This window comes from Phasianus colchicus, chromosome 1 (genome assembly GCF_987193195.1).
Source record: "Phasianus colchicus chromosome 1, bPhaCol1.hap1.1, whole genome shotgun sequence".
NCBI classification, from domain to species: Eukaryota; Metazoa; Chordata; class Aves; order Galliformes; family Phasianidae; genus Phasianus; species Phasianus colchicus.
The window spans coordinates 168743194-168754242 of NC_143436.1; the positions used below are offsets into that span (position 1 = coordinate 168743194).

The following is an 11049-nucleotide window of genomic DNA, read 5'->3' on the forward strand; positions in this document are numbered from 1 at the left end:
TGAGAGAGCTGAGAGAATACTTCCCACGGACTAATTTATTCCACAAATATAACATATTTTTCTGCTCACAGAATACCCACAAACACATTGCAGTTTCCTTACATATTTTTCTTTGAATTTTTTTGGCACATCTTCACGAATTGTTTGCAAGTTCACTGTTTGCTGGGCTCAGTGCTGGAATCTGGGTGGTTGGTTAGTGGCTGTTGGTCACGTACATCACATGCTTTCATTTCTGCTGGTCCCTGGCTGAGGCTGTCCTTCATCCCATCCGATTCAGCACTCTTTGATGTCAATGAGACTCATTCTCTATGACTTCAGTGCACTTGGGTCCAGGCCTTTGTTTGGGAAGGAACTGGGAGAAGCCACCGCTCTTTTAAATCTCTCAAACTGGGCTAAGATTTATTCATGAACTCAGTAAACATTCATGCTTTCCCACAAAAGCCTTTCTCAGCTCTGCTCCTAAGAAAAACTCAAGTTTTTGAAGATTTATGGGAGTTAACAGTTATTTCCTTGGAACTCTTGTAGTTATTCAGACCAGTGCAAAACAGATGTAAAATGGTGTCCAGCTAAAACTCTGGGTTCAGATCCCACGGTGGTGCACTCATCCAATATCAAAAGAGGGAAGGAGGAAGCTCATCAGTCAGATGCAATGTTTGCCTTTGATTTTATTTCAGCTTGAAGTCCTGCCTGCACTTCAGTTTGTGGAAGCCCACAAACTACAAGCTCAAAATACCAGAAGGCATAACGCCCCACAAAGCCCACAGTTCTTCCCATCCATCTACCCAGGCTTATGGTCACCAACATCTCCAAGCACATCCTTACAACAACTGGAGAGAGCTGCATGGCTCAGCTTTTTGTTCCCTGGAGCATTATATTGCACAGGATGCTCAGCATTTGGAAAACATCCCCACACTTGGCAGGAGGTGTGGTCAGGCACCAGAACAGGGAGGTGGTGCAGTCACCGTTCCTGGAGGTGTTCAAGAACCATGTAGATGTGGCACTGAGGGATATTGTTTTGTGGACGTGGTGGGGATGGGCTGGTGGTTGGACTAGATGATCTTAGTGGTCTTTTCCAACCTTACTGATTCAATGATAGGATGGCAAGGCTGAGGGCACTGAGCAGCACAATTGCAGATGGCACTACAGTGCTGGAAGGCAGCAGAAGATCTAGGAAGGATGTGGAGTATTTTCTTTTCCTGCTCCTCCTGGGCAGTGCAGTGCTGGCAGCTCATTTAGCTTTAAGGCTGTCCGCACATTGAAATACAAATTGTCTTCTCTTCAAAATCCGGTTTAAAAATAGCACTATTTGAGGAGTATATAAATAAGTAATCATTTGGAACACAATATTAGAGCGCCCTTCTTTAATTAAATGGTTGCTTGATGCATTTCAAAGCTCTGTTCTGACTCAGTCTTCCTGCACCTCTGTACTTTTCCTGTTATGAACAAATCTCATCTAACTGCACCATGAATTTTAAAGCAAACTAGATGGCACAGAGTAATAGGGCTATTAATATCCTAATTGCAGAGCGGCACTTGGGACTGGCCCATTCTCACACAGAGGCAGGAAGAAATATCTTCTCAGACACACAAGAATGGCTTCAATGGCTGTCATTGCCTCCATTTGACACCTGGATTAAAGGAGAACATGGAGAAAATATTCTAATAAGAGGGCACATATTTTTCCGCTCAATCCAGATAGCATTTGCTAAACATGGCCAGGAATGTTATTCTGACTATTCAGACCAACCTCTCTTCTGGTCCTAAATACCACTAAAGGGTGAACAGAAAGGCCACGGGCTTCTCTTTGTTGCAGTGCATTCTTTGTGTAATCCCAGGATTGGGTCAGGCTTTTTTATAGTATCACAGAAGTGAGGGATGGAAGAGACACATGATGAGAGGCCAGCAGTTCACTCTGCCCCTGAGCAGGATCACTGAGTGTTTCACCCACCAGGGCTTTGTCTTGTCTAGTTTAAAATTCTAAAATTCACACCGCTCTTGTTCTTATCCTAGGGAGCTCCAAAAAAGTGTAAATTCCACTCCTAACAAATATTTCCCAACTGCAAGCTGAGAGCCTCCTTTTCTTAATTCCACCCAACTACTCATGCTGACTTTTTAAAAGCATACCAAATCCTCCCCTTGGACTTGTAGGGCACTAGTGCAACCATTTGGCTCCTCTGGACATATCCAGCAGTTCTTGTTTCTCTGCAGGTCCTCGTGGCAGTGGAATCAGATTTCCCCAGCACAGCCCTTCTTGCTTCTCATGCAGGCTCGGGAGCAGCTGCCAAACAACAACAAACAGAGCTCTTCTTTTTTTTCCCCTGACTGACATGGGGGAAAGGACAGGAGATTCAAGCTGGAAGAATGCAAGGAAAATCAGAGCCTCTTCCTTGGGCTGCTTTGTTTACACACGTGCTTTTGGGGAGGGAGAAAAGGAGAGCAGCTCATGTTCAAAGATGGCCATTTGTCATCTGGTGCGCATGGACCTAAAACTTCCACAGAGCTCGTACCAAAAGCCAGTTTCAACTGGATGTGGTATGGTTTTGAGTCCACACACTGGTATTAAAAGCAAATTTGGCAGCACTGGGTGGACATAAATATTTCCATGACGGAGCTGAGAAAGAGGCAAGACATGCTGCTTCGTGAGAATTTACTTGGTGTGTTGTCTAACTTTGTTCAGTGTTTATGTGTAGGAGTACAACCTCCCAGGCTCTTGGTGGCTCTCATCCTTCCTTATCCCAGGTGATTTCTCCTTCTCCTCAGTCTGAGGCCAACGCTCCCAACCAGACAGATGGTCTCACATCTAAACCAACTTGTCATCCTTTCAACTTCAAAGGACCGGGCTGGTCCTCACCTTACATATCATCTCCAAATGCTGGCACAGTAGAATTTGGCCAAAGCTCATGGGGCACCAGCCCCATTTGGGATGCATAGGACACATGACCCCACCACAGCTCTGTGAGAGGCTGTGGAGCTCAGCAGTTGGTTGGACTTAGGAGCAACTAGAAGGACAAGTGCAAAGATGTGCTCAGAGGCCTTGCAGAGATCAGCTGCTTCTGAATCGCATCTTTACACCCCCTTTGAGTTAACAGATGACTCTTCTGAGTTGCCAGACACCTCTTTTTTGTCCTCTAAAATATGACCTCTGCATTAGGATGATGCTTACGCATTGTGTGTGCTGCTCCTTTTCATATGTTGTCTGTTGAATTCTATCTAAACGTGCAGCGATATTCAACGGAAGTGCTGATGTTCAGAGTAAATATAGACGTACCTTTCTAAGTACACCTTGTAAAGCTATCCTGAGCTCTTTGTAATCTAACCCAACTGTCTTGGCTGCTGCTGTAAACATCAGTGTGCCTGACGTCAAGTTCAGGTGCTGAAGAAGCATTGGATGGAAGGCTGCGACAAGAGGGGATCACTCAGAGATGCTTTGCTTTGGCTTTAGGTCCTCCAAGTTGGAAAAGGGGCAGTGCCTGGGCAGGCAGGAGTAATGAGCACAGAACACGTGGCAGGGCTGAAGTAGGGCAGAGGCAGCTCAGGAGAGGAAATCAGTAGAAGAAAAATGAAGTGGATTCCTCTGAAAGTAATTTTTTCAATTAAGCTTAAAAAGAGGGAGCAGAGCTACTGCCTCCCCCTGCTTCCTACTCTTGTGTACTCAGAGTACAGTAACTTCACAGGAACACGGTCAACATCCAGAAGCCGTTCTCCATTACACAGGATCTTCTGTTGAGTTGCTTGAGGCTTGTGTGGTAACAGCTTTATTCAAAATAACAGTGGTCCATCTTTTATCAATTAGGAGAACAATGACAGAATCATCCCTTACTAATCCCTAATCCTTCCCACAGCTGCTTCAGATTCCCATTCGCAGAATTCTTGTTTTATTTACATGTTTTTTGGGATGGCAGCTGCAGTACCGGATCCAAAATCTTTCAGATCCTAACACATTTTCTGCCCCATAAGAGGAACAAACAAAAGACTTCAAAAATAAATGTTACAGGAATAACGTGAGGAGAGTTCCATTTAAAGATAGAAATGTTATAACTGCAGTAATTGTGAGCTGTAAATGAGGTACCAGCCATGCTCCACACGTGCCTGTCTATAAGGATTATTTCCCTTCACAACAGACCACAGTGTGGTCAGATGATTGTTTAGCCTGTGTCCATACAGCCTTTGGTGTTCAGACAGGCTGTAAGGTGTCTGTCTGTCCTACAGAAAGAAGGGTCACGCAGGCACTGAAATCTACAGCACTCCTTCACAGAGTAGACAGGGCTTAGATAGGAAACTTGGAACCATTTGCAAACTTTCGGTTTCTATCCTGTCTTGGGATAGATTCCCTGGCAGGCACTATGACATCACACACTATTTGGTATTCTGGCCGGGTGCCTTCTCCAAGGCTGATGATAATCATTGCCTACAGACTGTGTAATGAAGGCCAAAGACATTTCCTAAGTGTGTTTTATAACAGTCTTCTTCCTTTCCTGGTTGTAACCAATCCTGTAGGTTGCCTGGCTTGGAAACAAAGCCATCAAAGACAATGGTTCTAGGGTTGCCCCTCAGCAGCTCTGTCAGCATTTGCTCAGAGAGGCTCTCTTCAGCTATTCTTTTTCACCCTGACTGTTTTTCCAGACAGATCCCTACTGAGCTGACGTAGTCACACAGCAAATTGCGAGAAGCAGGCCAACATATGGTATCACTTAGGTACAGTGCAGTCCCAGTGCCATTGTAGTGGTACTTCGGTACCTCTGATTCCACTTCTCATCTCAAACAGACAATTCATTTGTGCACAAAAAAGTAGGCGCTTAAAGAAAAATTCTGCAGCCCATGGAAAGAGTTTGAATTCCATACCATGCTTCATGCCTTCAAGAGGTAGAGCATTCAGGCCAGGAGCGTGATGCCCAAGGAGTAGTTAGCTCTGTGGTCATCCAATTGCTCTGCTACAGAGTAGGTCAGTGAGATGTTAAATACAAAGAGCTTTCAAGTCTTTAAAATTGGATTTCTGCACAACTTAACTAGCTTTCCTGACCTAATACCAGAAACGTAATCCACTGCAGATACAAACAAATCAGACAGATATGAGCCACTGAGACTAATGGGAAACCACGAGTCCCATTGAGACCATATCTCAGTTTTTCAAGCAGCAGCTCAAAGTAGGATTGCAGGCAGTGCAGTGAGAATGTGATGTGTACAGGGAAGAAAATTCTGCTGTTTGGCAACAGGGAACTACTTGAGACCTTGTTAGAAGTGATGGGTTGAAGATCTCTTGCACCAGTGTGTGGTGGCAGGGCAGGAGCAATAGCTGTCTGAAGGGGGACTGAGGTATTCTGCCATTCAGTAAGGAGCAATGCTGTGTTTGGAAACCTCATACAACCCAGCTCTCTGCCATTCAAGTTGCTTTTGGAAAATCTTCCAGAAAATCATTTTCCTTTAGCAGAAAATCTAAAGGTGCTCAAGGAGCTCAGTATCTTGATTGCAACAACAAGATGTTCACATGCACCCCAGCACACACTTTCAGAGGTTTCACAAAACAGATTTTCAGCTGTGGGTAACTAAAGATATAGACACACAACTATATTTGGAGCCACAAATGAGGCACATCACAACTACTGAGCAGCACACACTCCATTTTCCTGTTAAATTGACTTGTCTGCTTTAGGAGCATCAGCTTCCGACACCCACAATTAAACTGTGAATTTTCTAAGGTTTGTTAGACACCCTTCCACAGGGAGGCCAGCACTGCAGAACTTATGGGGCCACCTCCTCCACAACAGGATCATCACTAATGAGAATGTGTTATCCTGCGTTTTTCCAAATCAATTATCACCTTGCTCTTTTTCGGGTCCCCAGTTGCAAGTGACATGAAGTAAATGTGGCCTTCCAAAGGTAGGTGTTCAAATTAAGTTCATCTTACAGGCACCTGATTCTGGGCAACCAAAAATGGGAGCACCAAAAACAGAGGTGTTCTGAAAGCACTGGCTGCCGTAAGGGAAGAGTTTGGTTCGTTTCCTCTCTGAGTGCTCTTCTGTTGACTCAGTTCTCAAGCAGTGGGAGGTGCTGGAAGGTTGTTTAAACATAAAGAAGAGACACAAGATGATCTCAAATAAGATATGAGTACTGTAGGCTGACCTATTACTGAGATGTTTACTGTACAGAATTTTGTTTAACTTCAGTCCTTAAAGAATACAGTTGGCTCCTGAAGGCATTTAAGAGACTGCATCCAAACAGCAAGCTGCAGCCTGTGTCAGCACCACTTGAAGGGCCACTGGGGACTGTGCTGGAGCCCTGTTCAGGCAGAGGAAGCAACTGCCATGGATCTGCTGTCCCTGTTCATTGCAGAGGAGTTGGACCAGACAACCTTTAAAGGTCCCTTGCAACTCAAACTGTATGATTCTATGAAAATAAATGGACTCCAGCAGCTCAAAGAGGTACCTGACAGGTTAGCTGTGCCTGAGCCATCTTCAGGAGGGCTTAGGATGCAGTAAGAAGCATAGCCTGATCTGACAAATCTCTTTCTATTGGTTGGCAACACTGCACACAGCATGGGGGTTGAAACTAGATGACTATTATGGTCCTTTTCAACCCAGGCCATTCTACGAGCCTGCGTGAGGACTGCAGTCTTGGATGCAGCAGGAGGAAGACACAGACCAGAGCTGGAAAAAAAAATGAAAATCATACTCATTTTTAACCAGTACAATTTCTGTATCACAGAAGAGCTGTACAAGTCACACTGACCCTGATTGGTATGCGTATGTTTAGAGCACTGCTTTAGAAGAGGGCAGGAGAGAGTCTCAGGACTGTGGGAGCCCTTCCTCTTATAGCTATGAATTAATTCCAATTAGCCCTAGAAATGAGCCTCTCTGGCTCTTTGTTCTCTAAAATTGTGCTTTTCAGAGACAGGCTCCTCAATTAGCAGCTAATTACGATGGTCTTGCCTCCTCATGGATAGCTGGGGCATAAAAAGCCACAGCCCTTGACAGCCGTGGGAGATCTGCCTTCAGCTTGAGAAGCAGAATTATTGATATCGATTTCAAGAGTCTTTGGCTCCCGTCTGTAAATCCCTCACAACCTGAAACAACATTATTTGTGACACTACTGAGAATTATTTGATGCTGTGAGCTCTGGAAAATACATCACAACTCCAGTCCTCACCAAACGTGCTGAAATCAAAAGTAGACAAGCTGTATGCCTGATGGCGTCTCTCCTCTCCCCTTCTATAGCAGTGAATGAGGAAACCACATGCACACCCCGGCACATTTTGAGGAACAGCTAGGTGTTCCCAGGCTGTGTTTTGCTATCTCCTGCCTTTCTCTTTAAATGTTGTTGCACAGTGATTTTAGTAAGGCTGCCCAGGGAGGTGGTGAAGTCACTGTCCCTGGAGGTGTTCAATAACGGTGTAGACGTGGCACTGAGGGACATGGCTATTAGGTATGGTGGGGATGGGCTGATGGTTGGACTCGATGATCTTAATGATCTTTTTCCAACCTTAATGGTTTTATGATTCTATGATTCAGCTGTCCATAAATTTGTCTAACTTGTTCTTGAACATACCAATACAACCTGCACCCACAGTCTTTTGCAGGAATAAGACTCAGGGAGTCACTACTCCCTGCAAAAGAAATGGGCTTTCTTTCATCTAAGATCCTCATTCAAACATTATTTTTCTAGTGTGCACTCTCACTTTCAAGCTGCATACAGTTCTTCGTTGCATGCAGAAGGAGAAAATGGTTTGTTTGTTTTTTAATCTGTCTGTACTGGGGTCTGTGTGTACAAGCAGTACTTCCTAAAGGACGTGACAGAACTGTGCTAGCAGCACAATTTCCAGCTACTTGTAGATATACAGTTGCTCTAACATAACTGGAAATGCAGTCTGCTCTGCAGTTCTCACGTTCTTCTTGTATGACTCTTTCACTGGAGATCTCTATGGAGCAGTTATTGTCTGATATTTCCTTGGCAATACCAGAGGGGGATTAGCAGCACTGAAAGGACTGCAGAGAGGACTGCTTTGAGATAAAATTTCTCTGCAGTTAAGCTACAGATAAGATGAATGCCAGCTCCAGTTGGCCACAGGCACTCCTCCACTGCAGATCTACATCTGGATATGAACTTTGCGCAGACATCAATTATTTCCATGCTGCTGTAGAAAGAATCCCTAGACCCCCACTAAATTTCAATCACAACTAAATCACACATCGTATCCTTGGTCCAGAGCGTGGAAAGCAAAGCCCTGCTACTGGCTTTGTGCATAACAGCACCTCCTTCCTCATATACTAGGAAAAGTGTGACTGAAACCTTGTTTTGGTGTCACAGGCACTCGTGAAATGCAGTATACACATTGCTGTTGCATTATAGCTCCAGGTATCTGTAGATTCTCCCCCAGTGCAAAAATTTATGTCCTGAAGGGAAAACAATCAACTTTAGACTAAATTAGATTACAAAACAGTTATGTTGTCAAACGTCTTTATGAAGTTTTTTAGCATTTCTCTTTCCTACAGAAAACTGAAAGTATTTGTAGCAGCAAATTAATGTAAGATGGGTATAAACACCCATCAGAAAGGGCAGCAATGTATTCGATCCCACCCTGGGCAGAGAAAGGAAAGGGATAAGCTCTCCAAGTCTGTTCCAGGCTAATTTATGTGAGTTTGTTAAACAGCAACAAATTAAGAAAGTACACCTCTCTGCTTTTGTTTCACGTGGCACTTGTCAAGCACGTCTGCTAGGCAGAGCTGCCAGTCTGCTGCCTCCCTCGTGGCATATTACAAGTGTATGAGCTAGTTGCTTTCAAAGAGGCAACTTACAGGATCCAAACATAAATACTGCTGCAAACAAAATGCTTCCCTAAATACTCTGAAATCCAAACGTTTGTCCTTAGCAGCATAATTCAAACCACTGATATCGGTGGGAAAACCACTATGAAGGGCAAAGAGGAAGGACGGAGGGAAAAAAAAGAGGCAGGAAGGGGAAAAGTGTATAAGAAGAAAACTGGAGCACTGGATACTCCATACTTACAACCACCAGGATGTCTCCATTCCATTATCACAGTGAAAGGAAGAAGATCCATGGCAAGGAGAAACTGCAACAGCCACTATGATGGTGAACAATCAGAGGAAGCATGAGGAACTGAGTCAAGAAGAACAGTATACTGGCAAACACTAAAAACAAGGGAGAAACTTAAGTGTGTATGCAATAGCATGCAGTGTTCCGTAGCATTCTTAATGCTACATTTTTAAATTACCCTTGTTACCAAACAAAAAACAATGGGTTCTTTTACAGAACTCAGAGTTTCTACATACAGAGCCACTTTTCTGTTTCCTCTGAATGAGCAGACTTTACCTGTTCAGGTCTGCTTTCTGCTCCTCTTCCCTTGCCACCCACCTTCTTACATGGCCAGATAAGCTGTTGAGAACCATGGACAAGTTTCCAGCCCTTAGAAGTCACCCTCCATGAGCTGTAATCACTGATCTTAAGCAAGGCTTCCAGCCTGCCCTGGCTGCAATGTAAAACACAAGTATTTAAGTGAGCCCATTTTATCAGGCAATTGAGGCATGCTAAGAGCACGCACATGGTTAATTAGTATAGTTCAGCCAACAGGCAATAACTCATTAAGCTACAGTAACTTGACTATGTTTGATCATGTGCTTTATGCCCTAAGGTGCTTCATAAGTAAAGCAGTAAAGCCAACTTATCTACCATCTCAATTCACAGAATAGAATCATAGAATCATAGAATTCCTCTCTCACTCTTTTTTTTTTTTTTCTCCTAACCACACAAAATCGTGGTTAAACCACAGAGGATAATTTCTGGATGCAGAATAGTTCACCGCCTTCCTCTTTTTTGGCAGGCTGAGCACACGTGAAGATTGTTATCCAGTCTCCTTTCAGCCTTGCCCACCCCAGGCTAAAAACAAATGTGTTCCCTCCTTCCCCACAGGCACCGCTCTGCCGACGTCCTCTCTGCAGTGTGCTACCCTAGGGACTGCCTCCTGCTATTTCCCCAGGTGTAATGCCAGAAATGGGTTCCAGTGATGCAGCTGAAAAGATTAACTCTCACAACATCCCTTGCCAGCACAACCCAGCCCAATTCTTCTTCCTTCCACAGCCATGCCGTTAATCCATCACAGCCCTCAGCTCCCAGTGCCACCTGGCTGCTCTGTCCCACCCTGTACTTTCGTAGCTGGTCATTTTCACCTAAGTGCAGATTTGCACTTATCTTCCCTAAATTGCATCCTGTTTATTTCCAGATCATTCCCCTAATTGCTGAGCTCTCCCGAGCACTAATCTCCTCTTCCCCACTGTCTCTTGCTCTTAGCTGACACTAACAAAGGGGCTGCCCATCCCTTCATCCACTTTATTAATGAAAATACTGAATAGTCCTGAATCTAGGCCATATCCCTAGAGAAGCAGCTCAATAAATCCTTCCAGTTTGACAGGATTCACTTGATAACTGCTCCCTGAGTACTCAATAATTGTGTCTAACCTAATTCTCCCTATTTTTCTTACAAAAATACTGCCTCTCCAAAGGTATTGAAGTTACAGCAGCAAGAAAACCTGTATTTTGCAAAGATAATGTTGAGGTAACATGTAGAAGGGGAACTAACATTCATGTGTCAGACCTGACTTCAGCTGCTTTCTATCTGGAGTATTAGTATGTGACCAGATGTCACAGTTAACCCATTGCAAACCGATTCCAGCATTCACCAGAAGCATCTACTGGTGGTGCCCACTGCAAATAGGATGATGGGCAAGATGGATTTGGGAATAATTTAGTGTAATGGTTCCTAAATCATGGGCTTCCCAACTTCCATGAGCTTTGGACCAGGTCCACGGGAGTTCCAATTTGCTTTTCATCTCCAAATACAAGGAACAGGTTTCCAACCACAACCTCCACTCCTGCATAGATAAAGCTGCTGGACTTCAGAGTCAAGATCTGAGGGTTTGGTGGGGTTTTTTTTTCATTTTTATACATTTATTCTCTATATACAGAGGAAAGAGTTTCCTGGAGGGGAAAGGGGAGACTCCTATTTCATTCATTTGAGCTCTATTAATGATGTGATTTGCA

At 44.1% G+C, this 11049-nt stretch overlaps 1 long non-coding RNA gene across 1 annotated transcript; it reads right to left on the bottom strand.

The window, feature by feature from the left end:
• Window positions 1–4681: 4681 nt before the first annotated feature.
• On the bottom strand, window positions 4682–9472 carry LOC149920229 (uncharacterized). The gene is made up of 3 exons (XR_016470504.1): window positions 9325–9472; window positions 9001–9143; window positions 4682–6644 (listed from the first exon to the last, which is right to left on the bottom strand). It is a non-coding gene; the product is annotated as an uncharacterized LOC149920229 (long non-coding RNA).
• Window positions 9473–11049: the final 1577 nt, after the last annotated feature.